Source organism: Rattus norvegicus, chromosome 13 (genome assembly GCF_021556685.1).
Source record: "Rattus norvegicus strain SHRSP/BbbUtx chromosome 13, alternate assembly SHRSP_T2T, whole genome shotgun sequence".
NCBI classification, from domain to species: domain Eukaryota; kingdom Metazoa; phylum Chordata; class Mammalia; order Rodentia; family Muridae; genus Rattus; species Rattus norvegicus.
In genome coordinates this window covers 21,368,967-21,383,244 of record NC_141546.1, presented here as the reverse complement: position 1 = coordinate 21,383,244, position 14,278 = coordinate 21,368,967, and the positions used below count along the sequence as shown (strand labels likewise).

At 41.3% G+C, this 14,278-nt stretch overlaps 1 long non-coding RNA gene across 3 annotated transcripts in view; it reads left to right on the top strand.

Moving 5' to 3' along the window:
• The window catches only part of LOC148001546 (uncharacterized), a 54,305-nt gene that overhangs the window by 24,408 nt on the left and 15,619 nt on the right, over window positions 1-14,278 (top strand). For all 3 annotated transcript variants that reach the window (XR_015635439.1, XR_015635443.1, XR_015635440.1), the window contains one exon: window positions 12,920-13,004. This is a non-coding gene — a long non-coding RNA (uncharacterized LOC148001546). The remainder of the gene's footprint in view (window positions 1-12,919; window positions 13,005-14,278) is intronic.

Genomic DNA, 14,278 nt, shown 5'->3' with positions numbered 1-14,278 from the left:
TTTGTCAAAAATCAAGTGACCATAGGTGTGTGGGTTCATTTCTGGGTCTTCAATTCTATTCCATTGGTCTATCTGTCTGTCTCTGTACCAATACCATGCAGTTTTTATCACTATTGCTCTGTAATACTGCTTGAGTTCAGGGATAGTGATTCCCCCTGAAGTCCTTTTATTGTTGAGGATAGCTTTAGCTATCCTGGGTTCTTTGTTATTCCAGATGAATTTGCAAATTGTTCTGTCTAACTCTTTGAAGAATTGGATTGGTATTTTGATGGGGATTGCATTGAATCTGTAGATTGCTTTTGGTAAAATGGCCATTTTTACTATATTAATCCTGCCAATCCATGAGCATGGGAGATCTTTCCATCTTCTGAGGTCTTCTTCAATTTCTTTCCTCAGTGTCTTGAAGTTCTTATTGTACAGATCTTTTACTTGCTTGGTTAAAGTCACACCGAGGTACTTTATATTATTTGGGTCTATTATGAAGGGTGTCGTTTCCCTAATTTCTTTCTCGGCTTGTTTCTCTTTTGTATAGAGGAAGGCAACTGATTTATTTGAGTTAATTTTATACCCAGCCACTTTGCTGAAGTTGTTTATCAGCTTTAGTAGTTCTCTGGTGGAACTTTTGGGATCACTTAAATATACTATCATGTCATCTGCAAATAGTGATATTTTGACTTCTTCTTTTCCGATCTGTATCCCCTTGATCTCCTTTTGTTGTCTGATTGCTCTGGCTAGAACTTCAAGAACTATATTGAATAAGTAGGGAGAGAGTGGGCAGCCTTGTCTAGTCCCTGATTTTAGTGGGATTGCTTCAAGTTTCTCTCCATTTAGTTTAATGTTAGCAACTGGTTTGCTGTATATGGCTTTTATATGTTTAGGTATGGGCCTTGAATTCCTATTCTTTCCAGGACTTTTATCATGAAGGGGTGTTGAATTTTGTCAAATGCTTTCTCAGCATCTAATGAAATGATCATGTGGTTCTGTTCTTTCAGTTTGTTTATATAATGGATCACGTAGATGGTTTTCCGTATATTAAACCATCCTTGCATGCCTGGGATGAAGCCTACTTGATCATGGTGGATGATTGTTTTGATGTGCTCTTGAATTCGGTTTGCCAGAATTTTATTGAGTATTTTTGCGTCGATATTCATAAGGGACATTGGTCTGAAGTTCTCTTTCTTTGTTGTGTCTTTGTGTGGTTTAGGTATAAGAGTAATTGTGGCTTCGTAGAAGGAATTCGGTAGGGCTCCATCTGTTTCAATTTTGTGGAATAGTTTGGATAATATTGGTATGAGGTCTTCTATGAAGGTTTGATAGAATTCTGCACTAAACCCGTCTGGACCTGGGCTCTTTTTGGTTGGGAGACCTTTAATGACTGCTTCTATTTCCTTAGGAGTTATGGGGTTGTTTAACTGGTTTATCTGTTCCTGATTTAACTTCGATACCTGGTATCTGTCTAGGAAATTGTTCATTTCCTGAAGATTTTCAAATTTTGTTGAATATAGGTTTTTATAGTAAGATCTGATGATTTTTTGAATTTCCTCTGAATCTGTAGTTATGTCTCCCTTTTCATTTCTGATTTTTGTTAATTTGGACGCACTCTCTGTGTCCTCTCGTTAGTCTGGCTAAGGGTTTATCTATCTTGTTGATTTTCTCAAAGAACCAACTTTTGGTTCTGTTGATTCTTTCTATGGTCCTTTTTGTTTCTACTTGGTTGATTTCAGCTCTGAGTTTGATTATTTCCTGCCTTCTACTCCTCCTGGGTGTATTTGCTTCTTTTTGTTCTAGAGCTTTTAGGTGTGCTGTCAAGCTGCTGACATATGCTCTTTCCTGTTTCTTTCTGCAGGCACTCAGCGCTATGAGTTTTCCTCTTAGCACAGCTTTCATTGTGTCCCATAAGTTTGAGTATGTTGTATCTTCATTTTCATTAAATTCTAAAAAGTTTTTAATTTCTTTCTTTATTTCTTCCTTGACCAGGTTATCATTGAGTAGAGCATTGTTCAATTTCCACGTATATGTGGGCATTCTTCCCTTACTGTTATTGAAGACCAGTTTTAGGCCGTGGTGGTCTGATAGCACGCATGGGATTATTTCTATCTTTCTGTACCTGTTGAGGCCCGTTTTTTGACCAATTATATGGTCAATTTTGGAGAAAGTGCCATGAGGAGCTGAGAAGAAGGTATATCCTTTTGCTTTAGGATAGAATGTTCTATAAATATCCGTTAAGTCCATTTGGCTCATGACTTCTCTTAGTCTGTCGACATCACTGTTTAATTTCTGTTTCCATGATCTGTCCATCGATGAGAGTGGGGTGTTGAAATCTCCCACTATTATTGTGTGAGGTGCAATGTGTGTTTTGAGCTTTAGTAAGGTTTCTTTTACGTATGTAGGTGCCCTTGTATTTGGGGCATAGATATTTAGGATTGAGAGTACATCTTGGTGGATTTTTCCTTTGATGAATATGAATTGTCCTTCCTTATCTTTTTTGATGACTTTTAGTTGGAAATTGATTTTATTTGATATTAGAATGGCTACTCCAGCTTGCTTCTTCTGACCATTTGCTTGGAAAGTTGTTTTCCAGCCTTTCACTCTGAGGTAGTGTCTGTCTTTGTCTCTGAGGTGTGTTTCCTGTAGGCAGCAGAATGCAGGGTCCTCGTTGCGTATCCAGTTTGTTAATCTATGTCTTTTTATTGGGGAGTTGAGGCCATTGATATTGAGAGATATTAAGGAATAGTGATTATTGTTTCCCTTTATATTCATATTTGGATGTGAGGTTATGTTTGTGTGCTTTCATTCTCTTTGTTTTGTTGCCAAGACGATTAGTTTCTTGCTTCTTCTAGGGTATAGCTTGCCTCCTTATGTTGGGCTTTACCATTTATTATCCTCTGTAGTGCTGGATTTGTAGAAACATATTGTGTAAATTTGGTTTTGTCATGGAATATCTTGGTTTCTCCATCAATGTTAATTGAGAGTTTTCCAGGATACAGTAACCTGGGCTGGCATTTGTGTTCTCTTAGGGTCTGTATGACATCAGTCCAGGATCTTCTGGCCTTCATAGTTTCTGGCGAGAAGTCTGGTGTGATTCTGATAGGTCTCCCTTTATATGTTACTTGACCTTTTTCCCTTACTGCTTTTAATATTCTTTCTTTATTTTGTGCGTTTGGTGTTTTGACAATTATGTGACGGGAGGTGTTTCTTTTCTGGTCCAATCTATTTGGAGTTCTGTAGGCTTCTTGTATGTCTATGGGTATCTCTTTTTTTAGGTTAGGGAAGTTTTCTTCTATGATTTTGTTGAAGATATTTACTGGTCCTATGAGCTGGGAGTCTTCACTCTCTTCTATGCCTATTATCCTTAGGTTTGATCTTCTCATTGAGTCCTGGATTTCCTGTATGTTTTGGACCAGTAGCTTTTTCTGCTTTACATTATCTTTGACAGTTGAGTCAATGATTTCTATGGAATCTTCTGCTCCTGAGATTCTCTCTTCCATCTCTTGTATTCTGTTGGTGAAGCTTGTATCTACAGCTCCTTGTCTCTTCTTTTGGTTTTCTATATCCAGGGTTGTTTCCATGTGTTCTTTCTTGATTGCTTCTATTTCCATTTTTAATTCCTTCAACTGTTTGATTGTGTTTTCCTGGAATTCTTTCAGAGATTTTTGCGATTCCTCTCTGTAGGCTTCTACTTGTTTATTAATGTTTTCCTGTGTTTCCCTAAGTGTGTTCATGTCTTTCTTGAAGTCCTCCAGCATCATGATCAAAAATGATTTTGGAACTAGATCTTGCTTTTCTGGTGTGTTTGGATATTCCATGTTTGTTTTGGTGGGAGAATTGGGCTCCGATGATGGCATGTAGTCTTGGTTTCTGTTGCTTGGGTTCCTGCGCTTGCCTCTCGCCATCAGATTATCTCTAGTGTTACTTTGTTCTGCTATTTCTGACAGTGGCTAGACTGTCCTATAAGCCTGTGTGTCAGGAGTGCTGTAGACCTGTTTTCCTCTCTTTCAGTCAGTTATGGGGACAGAGTGTTCTGCTTTCGGGCGTGTAGTTTTTCCTCTCTACAGGTCTTCAGCTGTTCCTGTGGGCCTGTGTCTTGAGTTCACCAGGCAGCTTTCTTGCAGCAGAAAATTTGGTCTTACCTGTGGTCCCGAGGCTCAGGTTCGCTCGTGGGGTGCTGCCCAGGGGCTCTCTGCAGCGGCAGCAACCAGGAAGACCTGTGCCGCCCCTTCCGGGAGCTTCAGTGCACCAGGGTTCCAGATGGTCTTTGGCTTTTTCCTCTGGCGTCCGAGATGTGTGTGCAGGGAGCAGTCTCTTCTGGTTTCCCAGGCTTGTCTGCCTCTCTGAAGGTTTAGCTCTCCCTCCCACGGGATTTGGGTGCAGAGAACTGTTTATCCGGTCTGTTTCTTTCAGGTTCCAGTGGTGTCTCAGGCACAGAGGGTCCTGCCGCTCCTGGGCCCTCCCCCACGGGAGCCCAGAGGCCTTATACAGTTTCCTCTTGGGCCAGGGATGTGGGCAGGGGTGAGCAGTGTTGGTGGTCTCTTCCGCTCTGCAGCCTCAGGAGTGCCCACCTGACCAGGCGGTTGGGTCTCTCTCTCCTATGCTTGTTCTCTTAATTAGGGTTACTATTGCTGTGATGAAACACCGTGACCAGAAAAGTCAGGGAGGAAAGAGTTTATTTGACTTTCACTTCCACGCCACAATTTGTCATCAAAGGAAGTCAGGACAGGAGCTCAAACTATTGAGGGCAGGAACCTATAGACTGATGCTGATCAGGATGCTGCAGGGCAGTGCTGAATACTGGCTTGCTCTGCCTGCTTTCTTATAGATAGAACTCAGGACCAACACCTACATATGAATTGGGCCCTCTACCATCAAGCACTAATTAAGATTAGCTGGATCTTATGGAGGCATCTTCTCAATTGAGGTTCTCCCCTTTCAGATGACTCTAGCTTGTGTCAAGTTGACATAGAACTAGCCAGCCCCCCTGTGCTATGTCAGGTATTTCCCTAGGTGGTACTCAGTGAAATATTTATTTACTTTTGGAATCACTGTGTGGTGAAGATAAGGTTGAATGTCAAAGGAAAATAACTTACCTATAGAGTAAGAATGGAACCCTCAGGGAGCAGGGGAGCAGGAACAAGAAAGGCAATGGTAAAGGGAAGGAAGCTGATTCCTGGGGTAGGAGAAGAGGCATGGCAGAAATGGAATAGACTATCCTGCAGATCGTAATTTCTCATAACAAACTCAGCGCCATCTTCTTGTGATGTAGCTGTAGATTTGATATGTCGTTAGACTCCACATTCTCAACAGTGTATTCATTCATTTTCAATGTGGCTTCATTGCACTGTGTTTTGGGGAGCCTTTGGTCTTCATGGCATGAAGAAGTCCATCTAAGCACCAGCAATGTGGATGAATGAGTGCTTGTATGAGTCAAGTCCCGGCCAGTGAATTACCCCTTTCGTTGCAGTCTCCAGTGGAGATTCCTGGCAGAGTAGACCAGAGACATTGTGTCTTTTCTGGGTACTTTGGGAATTTCTGACCCATAGAATCCATGAGAACAGCAAGATGCCACTTTATCATTAAATATCACTGCTTTTTTTAAAATTTGTTTTTTTTTTTGTTTCAGAGTTTTCTTTTCTTTTTTCTTTTTTTTTTATTAACTTGAGTATTTCTTATATACATTTCGAGTGTTATTCCCTTTCCCGGTTTCCGGGCAAACATCCCCCTCCCCCCTCCCCTTCCTTATGGGTGTTCCCCTCCCAACCCTCCCCCCATTGCCGCCCTCCCCCCATAGACTAGTTCACTGGGGGTTCAGTCTTAGCAGGACCCAGGGCTTCCCCTTCCACTGGTGCTCTTACTAGGATATTCATTGCTACCTATGGGGTCAGAGTCCAGGGTCAGTCCATGTATAGTCTTTAGGTAGTGGCTTAGTCCCTGGAAGCTCTGGTTGCTTGACATTGTTGTACTTTTGGGGTCTCGAGCCCCTTCAAGCTCTTCCAGTTCTTTCTCTGATTCCTTCAATAGGGGACCTATTCTCAGTTCAGTGGTTTGCTGCTGGCATTTGCCTCTGTATTTGCTGTATTCTGGCTGTGTCTCTCAGGAGCGATCTACATCCGGCTCCTGTCAGTCTGCACTTCTTTGCTTCATCCATCTTGTCTAATTGGGTGGCTCTATATGTATGGGCCACATGTGGGGCAGGCTCTGAATGGGTGTTCCTTAAGTCTCTGTTTTAATCTTTGCCTCTCCCTTCCCTGCCAAGGGTATTCTTTTTCCTCATTTAAAGAAGGAGTGAAGCATTCACATTTTGATCATCCGTCTTGAGTTTCGTTTGTTCTAGGGATCTAGGGTAATTCAAGCATTTGGGCTAATAGCCACTTATCAATGAGTGCATACCATGTATGTCTTTCTGTGATTGGGTTACCTCACTCAGGATGATATTTTCCAGTTGCAACCATTTGCCTACGAATTTCATAAACTCGTTGTTTTTGATAGCTGAGTAATATTCCATTGTGTAGATGTACCACATTTTCTGTATCCATTCCTCTGTTGAAGGGCATCTGGGTTCTTTCCATTTTCTGGCTATTATAAATAAGGCTGCGATGAACATAGTGGAGCACGTGTCTCTTTTATATGTTGAGGCATCTTTTGGGTATATGCCCAAGAGAGGTATAGCTGGATCCTCAGGCAGTTAAATGTCCAATTTTCTGAGGAACCTCCAGACTGATTTCCAGAATGGTTTTACCAGTCTGCAATCCCACCAACAATGGAGGAGTGTTCCTCTTTCTCCACATCCTCGCCAGCATCTGCTGTCACCTGAGTTTTTGATCTTAGCCATTCTCACTGGTGTGAGGTGAAATCTCAGGGTTGTTTTGATTTGCATTTCCCTTATGACTAAAGATGTTGAACATTTCTTTAGGTGTTTCTCAGCCATTCGGCATTCCTCAGCTGTGAATTCTTTGTTTAGCTCAGAACCCCATTTTTTAATAGGGTTATTTGTTTCCCTGCGGTCTAACTTCTTGAGTTCTTTGTATATTTTGGATATAAGGCCTCTATCTGTTGTAGGATTGGTAAAGATCTTTTCCCAATCTGTTGGTTGCCGTTTTGTCCTAACCACAGTGTCCTTTGCCTTACAGAAGCTTTGCAGTTTTATGAGATCCCATTTGTCGATTCTTGATCTTAGAGCATAAGCCATTGGTGTTTTGTTCAGGAAATTTTTTCCAGTGCCCATGTGTTCCAGATGTTTCCCTAGTTTTTCTTCTATTAGTTTGAGTGTGTCTGGTTTGATGTGGAGGTCCTTGATCCACTTGGACTTAAGCTTTGTACAGGGTGATAAGCATGGATCGATCTGCATTCTTCTACATGTTGCCCTCCAGTTGAACCAGCACCATTTGCTGAAAATGCTATCTTTTTTCCATTGGATGGTTTTGGCTCCTTTGTCAAAAATCAAGTGACCATAGGTGTGTGGGTTCATTTCTGGGTCTTCAATTCTATTCCATTGGTCTATCTGTCTGTCTCTGTACCAATACCATGCAGTGTTTATCACTATTGCTCTGTAATACTGCTTGAGTTCAGGGATAGTGATTCCCCCTGAAGTCCTTTTATTGTTATTCCAGATGAATTTGCAAATTGTTCTGTCTAACTCTTTGAAGAATTGGATTGGTATTTTGATGGGGATTGCATTGAATCTGTAGATTGCTTTTGGTAAAATGGCCATTTTTACTATATTAATCCTGCCAATCCATGAGCATGGGAGATCTTTCCATCTTCTGAGGTCTTCTTCAATTTCTTTCCTCAGTGTCTTGAAGTTCTTATTGTACAGATCTTTTACTTGCTTGGTTAAAGTCACACCGAGGTACTTTATATTATTTGGGTCTATTATGAAGGGTGTCGTTTCCCTAATTTCTTTCTCGGCTTGTTTCTCTTTTGTATAGAGGAAGGCAACTGATTTATTTGAGTTAATTTTATACCCAGCCACTTTGCTGAAGTTGTTTATCAGCTTTAGTAGTTTTCTGGTGGAACTTTTGGGATCACTTAAATATACTATCATGTCATCTGCAAATAGTGATATTTTGACTTCTTCTTTTCCGATCTGTATCCCCTTGATCTCCTTTTGTTGTCTGATTGCTCTGGCTAGAACTTCAAGAACTATATTGAATAAGTAGGGAGAGAGTGGGCAGCCTTGTCTAGTCCCTGATTTTAGTGGGATTGCTTCAAGTTTCTCTCCATTTAGTTTAATGTTAGCAACTGGTTTGCTGTATATGGCTTTTATATGTTTAGGTATGGGCCTTGAATTCCTATTCTTTCCAGGACTTTTATCATGAAGGGGTGTTGAATTTTGTCAAATGCTTTCTCAGCATCTAATGAAATGATCATGTGGTTCTGTTCTTTCAGTTTGTTTATATAATGGATCACGTAGATGGTTTTCCGTATATTAAACCATCCCTGCATGCCTGGGATGAAGCCTACTTGATCATGGTGGATGATTGTTTTGATGTGCTCTTGAATTCGGTTTGCCAGAATTTTATTGAGTATTTTTGCGTCGATATTCATAAGGGACATTGGTCTGAAGTTCTCTTTCTTTGTTGTGTCTTTGTGTGGTTTAGGTATAAGAGTAATTGTGGCTTCGTAGAAGGAATTCGGTAGGGCTCCATCTGTTTCAATTTTGTGGAATAGTTTGGATAATATTGGTATGAGGTCTTCTATGAAGGTTTGATAGAATTCTGCACTAAACCCGTCTGGACCTGGGCTCTTTTTGGTTGGGAGACCTTTAATGACTGCTTCTATTTCCTTAGGAGTTATGGGGTTGTTTAACTGGTTTATCTGTTCCTGATTTAACTTCGATACCTGGTATCTGTCTAGGAAATTGTCCATTTCCTGAAGATTTTCAAATTTTGTTGAATATAGGTTTTTATAGTAAGATCTGATGATTTTTTGAATTTCCTCTGAATCTGTAGTTATGTCTCCCTTTTCATTTCTGATTTTGTTAATTTGGACGCACTCTCTGTGTCCTCTCGTTAGTCTGGCTAAGGGTTTATCTATCTTGTTGATTTTCTCAAAGAACCAACTTTTGGTTCTGTTGATTCTTTCTATGGTCCTTTTTGTTTCTACTTGGTTGATTTCAGCTCTGAGTTTGATTATTTCCTGCCTTCTACTCCTCCTGGGTGTATTTGCTTCTTTTTGTTCTAGAGCTTTTAGGTGTGCTGTCAAGCTGCTGACATATGCTCTTTCCTGTTTCTTTCTGCAGGCACTCAGCGCTATGAGTTTTCCTCTTAGCACAGCTTTCATTGTGTCCCATAAGTTTGAGTATGTTGTATCTTCATTTTCATTAAATTCTAAAAAGTTTTTAATTTCTTTCTTTATTTCTTCCTTGACCAGGTTATCATTGAGTAGAGCATTGTTCAATTTCCACGTATATGTGGGCATTCTTCCCTTACTGTTATTGAAGACCAGTTTTAGGCCGTGGTGGTCTGATAGCACGCATGGGATTATTTCTATCTTTCTGTACCTGTTGAGGCCCGTTTTTTGACCAATTATATGGTCAATTTTGGAGAAAGTGCCATGAGGAGCTGAGAAGAAGGTATATCCTTTTGCTTTAGGATAGAATGTTCTATAAATATCCGTTAAGTCCATTTGGCTCATGACTTCTCTTAGTCTGTCGACATCACTGTTTAATTTCTGTTTCCATGATCTGTCCATCGATGAGAGTGGGGTGTTGAAATCTCCCACTATTATTGTGTGAGGTGCAATGTGTGTTTTGAGCTTTAGTAAGGTTTCTTTTACGTATGTAGGTGCCCTTGTATTTGGGGCATAGATATTTAGGATTGAGAGTACATCTTGGTGGATTTTTCCTTTGATGAATATGAATTGTCCTTCCTTATCTTTTTTGATGACTTTTAGTTGGAAATTGATTTTATTTGATATTAGAATGGCTACTCCAGCTTGCTTCTTCTGACCATTTGCTTGGAAAGTTGTTTTCCAGCCTTTCACTCTGAGGTAGTGTCTGTCTTTGTCTCTGAGGTGTGTTTCCTGTAGGCAGCAGAATGCAGGGTCCTCGTTGCGTATCCAGTTTGTTAATCTATGTCTTTTTATTGGGGAGTTGAGGCCATTGATATTGAGAGATATTAAGGAATAGTGATTATTGTTTCCCTTTATATTCATATTTGGATGTGAGGTTATGTTTGTGTGCTTTCATTCTCTTTGTTTTGTTGCCAAGACGATTAGTTTCTTGCTTCTTCTAGGGTATAGCTTGCCTCCTTATGTTGGGCTTTACCATTTATTATCCTCTGTAGTGCTGGATTTGTAGAAACATATTGTGTAAATTTGGTTTTGTCATGGAATATCTTGGTTTCTCCATCAATGTTAATTGAGAGTTTTCCAGGATACAGTAACCTGGGCTGGCATTTGTGTTCTCTTAGGGTCTGTATGACATCAGTCCAGGATCTTCTGGCCTTCATAGTTTCTGGCGAGAAGTCTGGTGTGATTCTGATAGGTCTCCCTTTATATGTTACTTGACCTTTTTCCCTTACTGCTTTTAATATTCTTTCTTTATTTTGTGCGTTTGGTGTTTTGACAATTATGTGACGGGAGGTGTTTCTTTTCTGGTCCAATCTATTTGGAGTTCTGTAGGCTTCTTGTATGTCTATGGGTATCTCTTTTTTTAGGTTAGGGAAGTTTTCTTCTATGATTTTGTTGAAGATATTTACTGGTCCTATGAGCTGGGAGTCTTCACTCTCTTCTATGCCTATTATCCTTAGGTTTGATCTTCTCATTGAGTCCTGGATTTCCTGTATGTTTTGGACCAGTAGCTTTTTCTGCTTTACATTATCTTTGACAGTTGAGTCAATGATTTCTATGGAATCTTCTGCTCCTGAGATTCTCTCTTCCATCTCTTGTATTCTGTTGGTGAAGCTTGTATCTACAGCTCCTTGTCTCTTCTTTTGGTTTTCTATATCCAGGGTTGTTTCCATGTGTTCTTTCTTGATTGCTTCTATTTCCATTTTTAATTCCTTCAACTGTTTGATTGTGTTTTCCTGGAATTCTTTCAGAGATTTTTGCGATTCCTCTCTGTAGGCTTCTACTTGTTTATTAATGTTTTCCTGTGTTTCCCTAAGTGTGTTCATGTCTTTCTTGAAGTCCTCCAGCATCATGATCAAAAATGATTTTGGAACTAGATCTTGCTTTTCTGGTGTGTTTGGATATTCCATGTTTGTTTTGGTGGGAGAATTGGGCTCCGATGATGGCATGTAGTCTTGGTTTCTGTTGCTTGGGTTCCTGCGCTTGCCTCTCGCCATCAGATTATCTCTAGTGTTACTTTGTTCTGCTATTTCTGACAGTGGCTAGACTGTCCTATAAGCCTGTGTGTCAGGAGTGCTGTAGACCTGTTTTCCTCTCTTTCAGTCAGTTATGGGGACAGAGTGTTCTGCTTTCGGGCGTGTAGTTTTTCCTCTCTACAGGTCTTCAGCTGTTCCTGTGGGCCTGTGTCTTGAGTTCACCAGGCAGCTTTCTTGCAGCAGAAAATTTGGTCTTACCTGTGGTCCCGAGGCTCAGGTTCGCTCGTGGGGTGCTGCCCAGGGGCTCTCTGCAGCGGCAGCAACCAGGAAGACCTGTGCCGCCCCTTCCGGGAGCTTCAGTGCACCAGGGTTCCAGATGGTCTTTGGCTTTTTCCTCTGGCGTCCGAGATGTGTGTGCAGGGAGCAGTCTCTTCTGGTTTCCCAGGCTTGTCTGCCTCTCTGAAGGTTTAGCTCTCCCTCCCACGGGATTTGGGTGCAGAGAACTGTTTATCCGGTCTGTTTCTTTCAGGGTCCGGCGGTGTCTCTGGCAGGTGTCCTGCTGCTCCTGGGCCCTCCCCCTCGGGAGCCCAGAGGCCTTATACAGTTTCCTCCTGGGCCAGGGATGTGGGCAGGGGTGAGCAGTGTTGGTGGTCTCTTCCGCTCTGCAGCCTCAGGAGTGCCCACCTGACCAGGCGGTTGGGTCTCTCTCTCACCGGGTCTGGGAGCAGAGAGCTGCTGCGGGCCGGGATCCGCGGGTGTGGGACTTCCAGTAAACACAGAACGTGCCCGGTCCTAGAGAAATTCTGCTTCCGTGTGTCCCAAGCTCACCAGGCAGCTTTCTTGCAGCAGAAAATTTGGTCTTACCTGTGGTCCCGAGGCTCAGGTTCGCTCGTGGGGTGCTGCCCAGGGGCTCTCTGCAGCGGCAGCAACCAGGAAGACCATTAAAATTTGTTTTTAAGTGCAGGACCATAAGGCAAATGGACAAGAGGAAAGAGGGAGAAATGGAAATAGTAAAAGTAAGACTAAAATATGGCAGTGGTAGAAAATAGATACAGTTCTGTGGGTTCTAGATTTGGAGAGCAGACAGAATAGAGAAGGGATCTACAGAGTTCTGCAACAGCAGGTAGAGCCCTTGGTATCACGTGCAAGACAGATATACAACTAAAGTACTTGAGGGGAAGAAACCCCTTCATCCTAACTCTAGCTATCTAACCATTCTCAAAAGCTAAGAGCATGGACAAAGAAATACAGCAGGATTTATCAGATTTCTGTCTCAGGAACAAAAATTTATGAAACGTTGTGTTCTGGATTGGTATTGTGCTGATTATACTTTGTTTTATTTTTAACTTATTTTGCATTTATGCATGCTTGTATGTGAGAGCAGATTTATGTGAGAACAAATCCTCTGTCCTTCTGTGTCTGTCACTGTCTGCTCTCTGTCCCTGTCATTGTTTGTCTGTCAGTCTGCCTGTCTCTGTCAGTCTGTCTTTCTCTGCCTCTCTGTCTCTGTCATTGTTTGTCTATCAGTCTCTGTCTCTCTCTCTGTCTCTCTCTCTGTCTCTCTCTCTCTGTCTCTCTCTCTGTCTCTCTCTCTCTGTGTGTGTGTGTGTGTGTGTAGTGCAGAGAATAACATCAGGTGTTTCCTAATGTTCTTCTAGTTTTGTGAGACAGACTCAGTGAGCCTGAAGCCTGGAGCTCACAGAATGGGGCTGACTGCCTGGGAACTCTGCTCTTTCAAAACTGGTAAGTGCCACCATAGCTGGTTTTATACACATGATAAATTAGCATTTTAAAAATATAAGTTGAATTATGAGACTTGCATTCCATTAGTAGACAATTTTAACAGAGGATATTTTAATCTAATTTTTATCTATTGTTCAACACGAATCTTAAGAGTCAAACAGAAGCTTCGTTATTCTGGCACATACCTATAGAAACGTCTTAACATTTATTTAATTACTAGGGAGACAGCAATCGAACTTCCTAGTGAATTAATCCATAATGACAACTATTTGTGTGCTGTGACTTGTGTTAGGAAGAGTCTGAGGACTATTTTAATATGCTGACATTATGATACCCAGGTCCAGTTGCACATTATTGGTGAGCTGCTATCAATCTTTAATCAACCATCTTGATTTGTCCGTGTCTGGATTCTGTTTTCTGTGTTTATGGATTTTTCATTTCATCTCTACTTTTTTTGGCTGTTATTTACAAACTTCTCTTTTATTAAATCACTGTGAATTTTAATCTTTGCTTGTGTTCTCATTCGGACTACAGTTTTTCTTTTTTTTGAGTATGGAATCCATTGACTTGTACAGATGCCTGCTCCCCTCAACATGTCATTCATAGGCTACCCATTCACCTGTGAACAAGGCAATGGTGGTGTCATTTTATGGATCGTCAGCCTAACTTGAGTAGATTACCTGCTTAGTGGTTCCCTTTACCTGTTCCCTGTAAGAGAGCATGGTGGCTTACTATAGTATGGTTTTCCAAATCCATTTTGAGGGTTGGAATCTCAGCTTCCAATATGAGCTGAAATGGGGCTCCTACTGAGGGCTTCTTTCAAGCTTCCTGTACCGCACTATTAAGCATCCTCTTGGGAACCAGAAGACACAGGGAACTGCTTAATCGCTTCATGCCCAGTATCATGGGGGCTGACTTAGCAGGATGTGGGCCGTGATAACCCCCTGTGGTTAAGATAACAGCTGTGTTCAGTTGTAAAGCAAGCAGCATAAAGTGAAATAGTTGCAAAATTATCCTCAGAGCTTATGGGAAGAAAGGAAGGATGTTATTGAGGTTAGTTTGCCTGACTTCACACAATCAGAATGCTGTAGAATCTAGTTTGGGCACATGTCTCTGTTTTATTCTCTTGCTTTGTTAAATGTCATTATTTTATATTGCACTTCACCCCCAAGGAGGCTCAGAAGGAGCTGCTTGCTTTTCATGGACAGGAAAGCCCATCTACAAAAGCTGCAGATGGGACTTGGGCTGTTAGTATAGCATGTAACATGCACAGA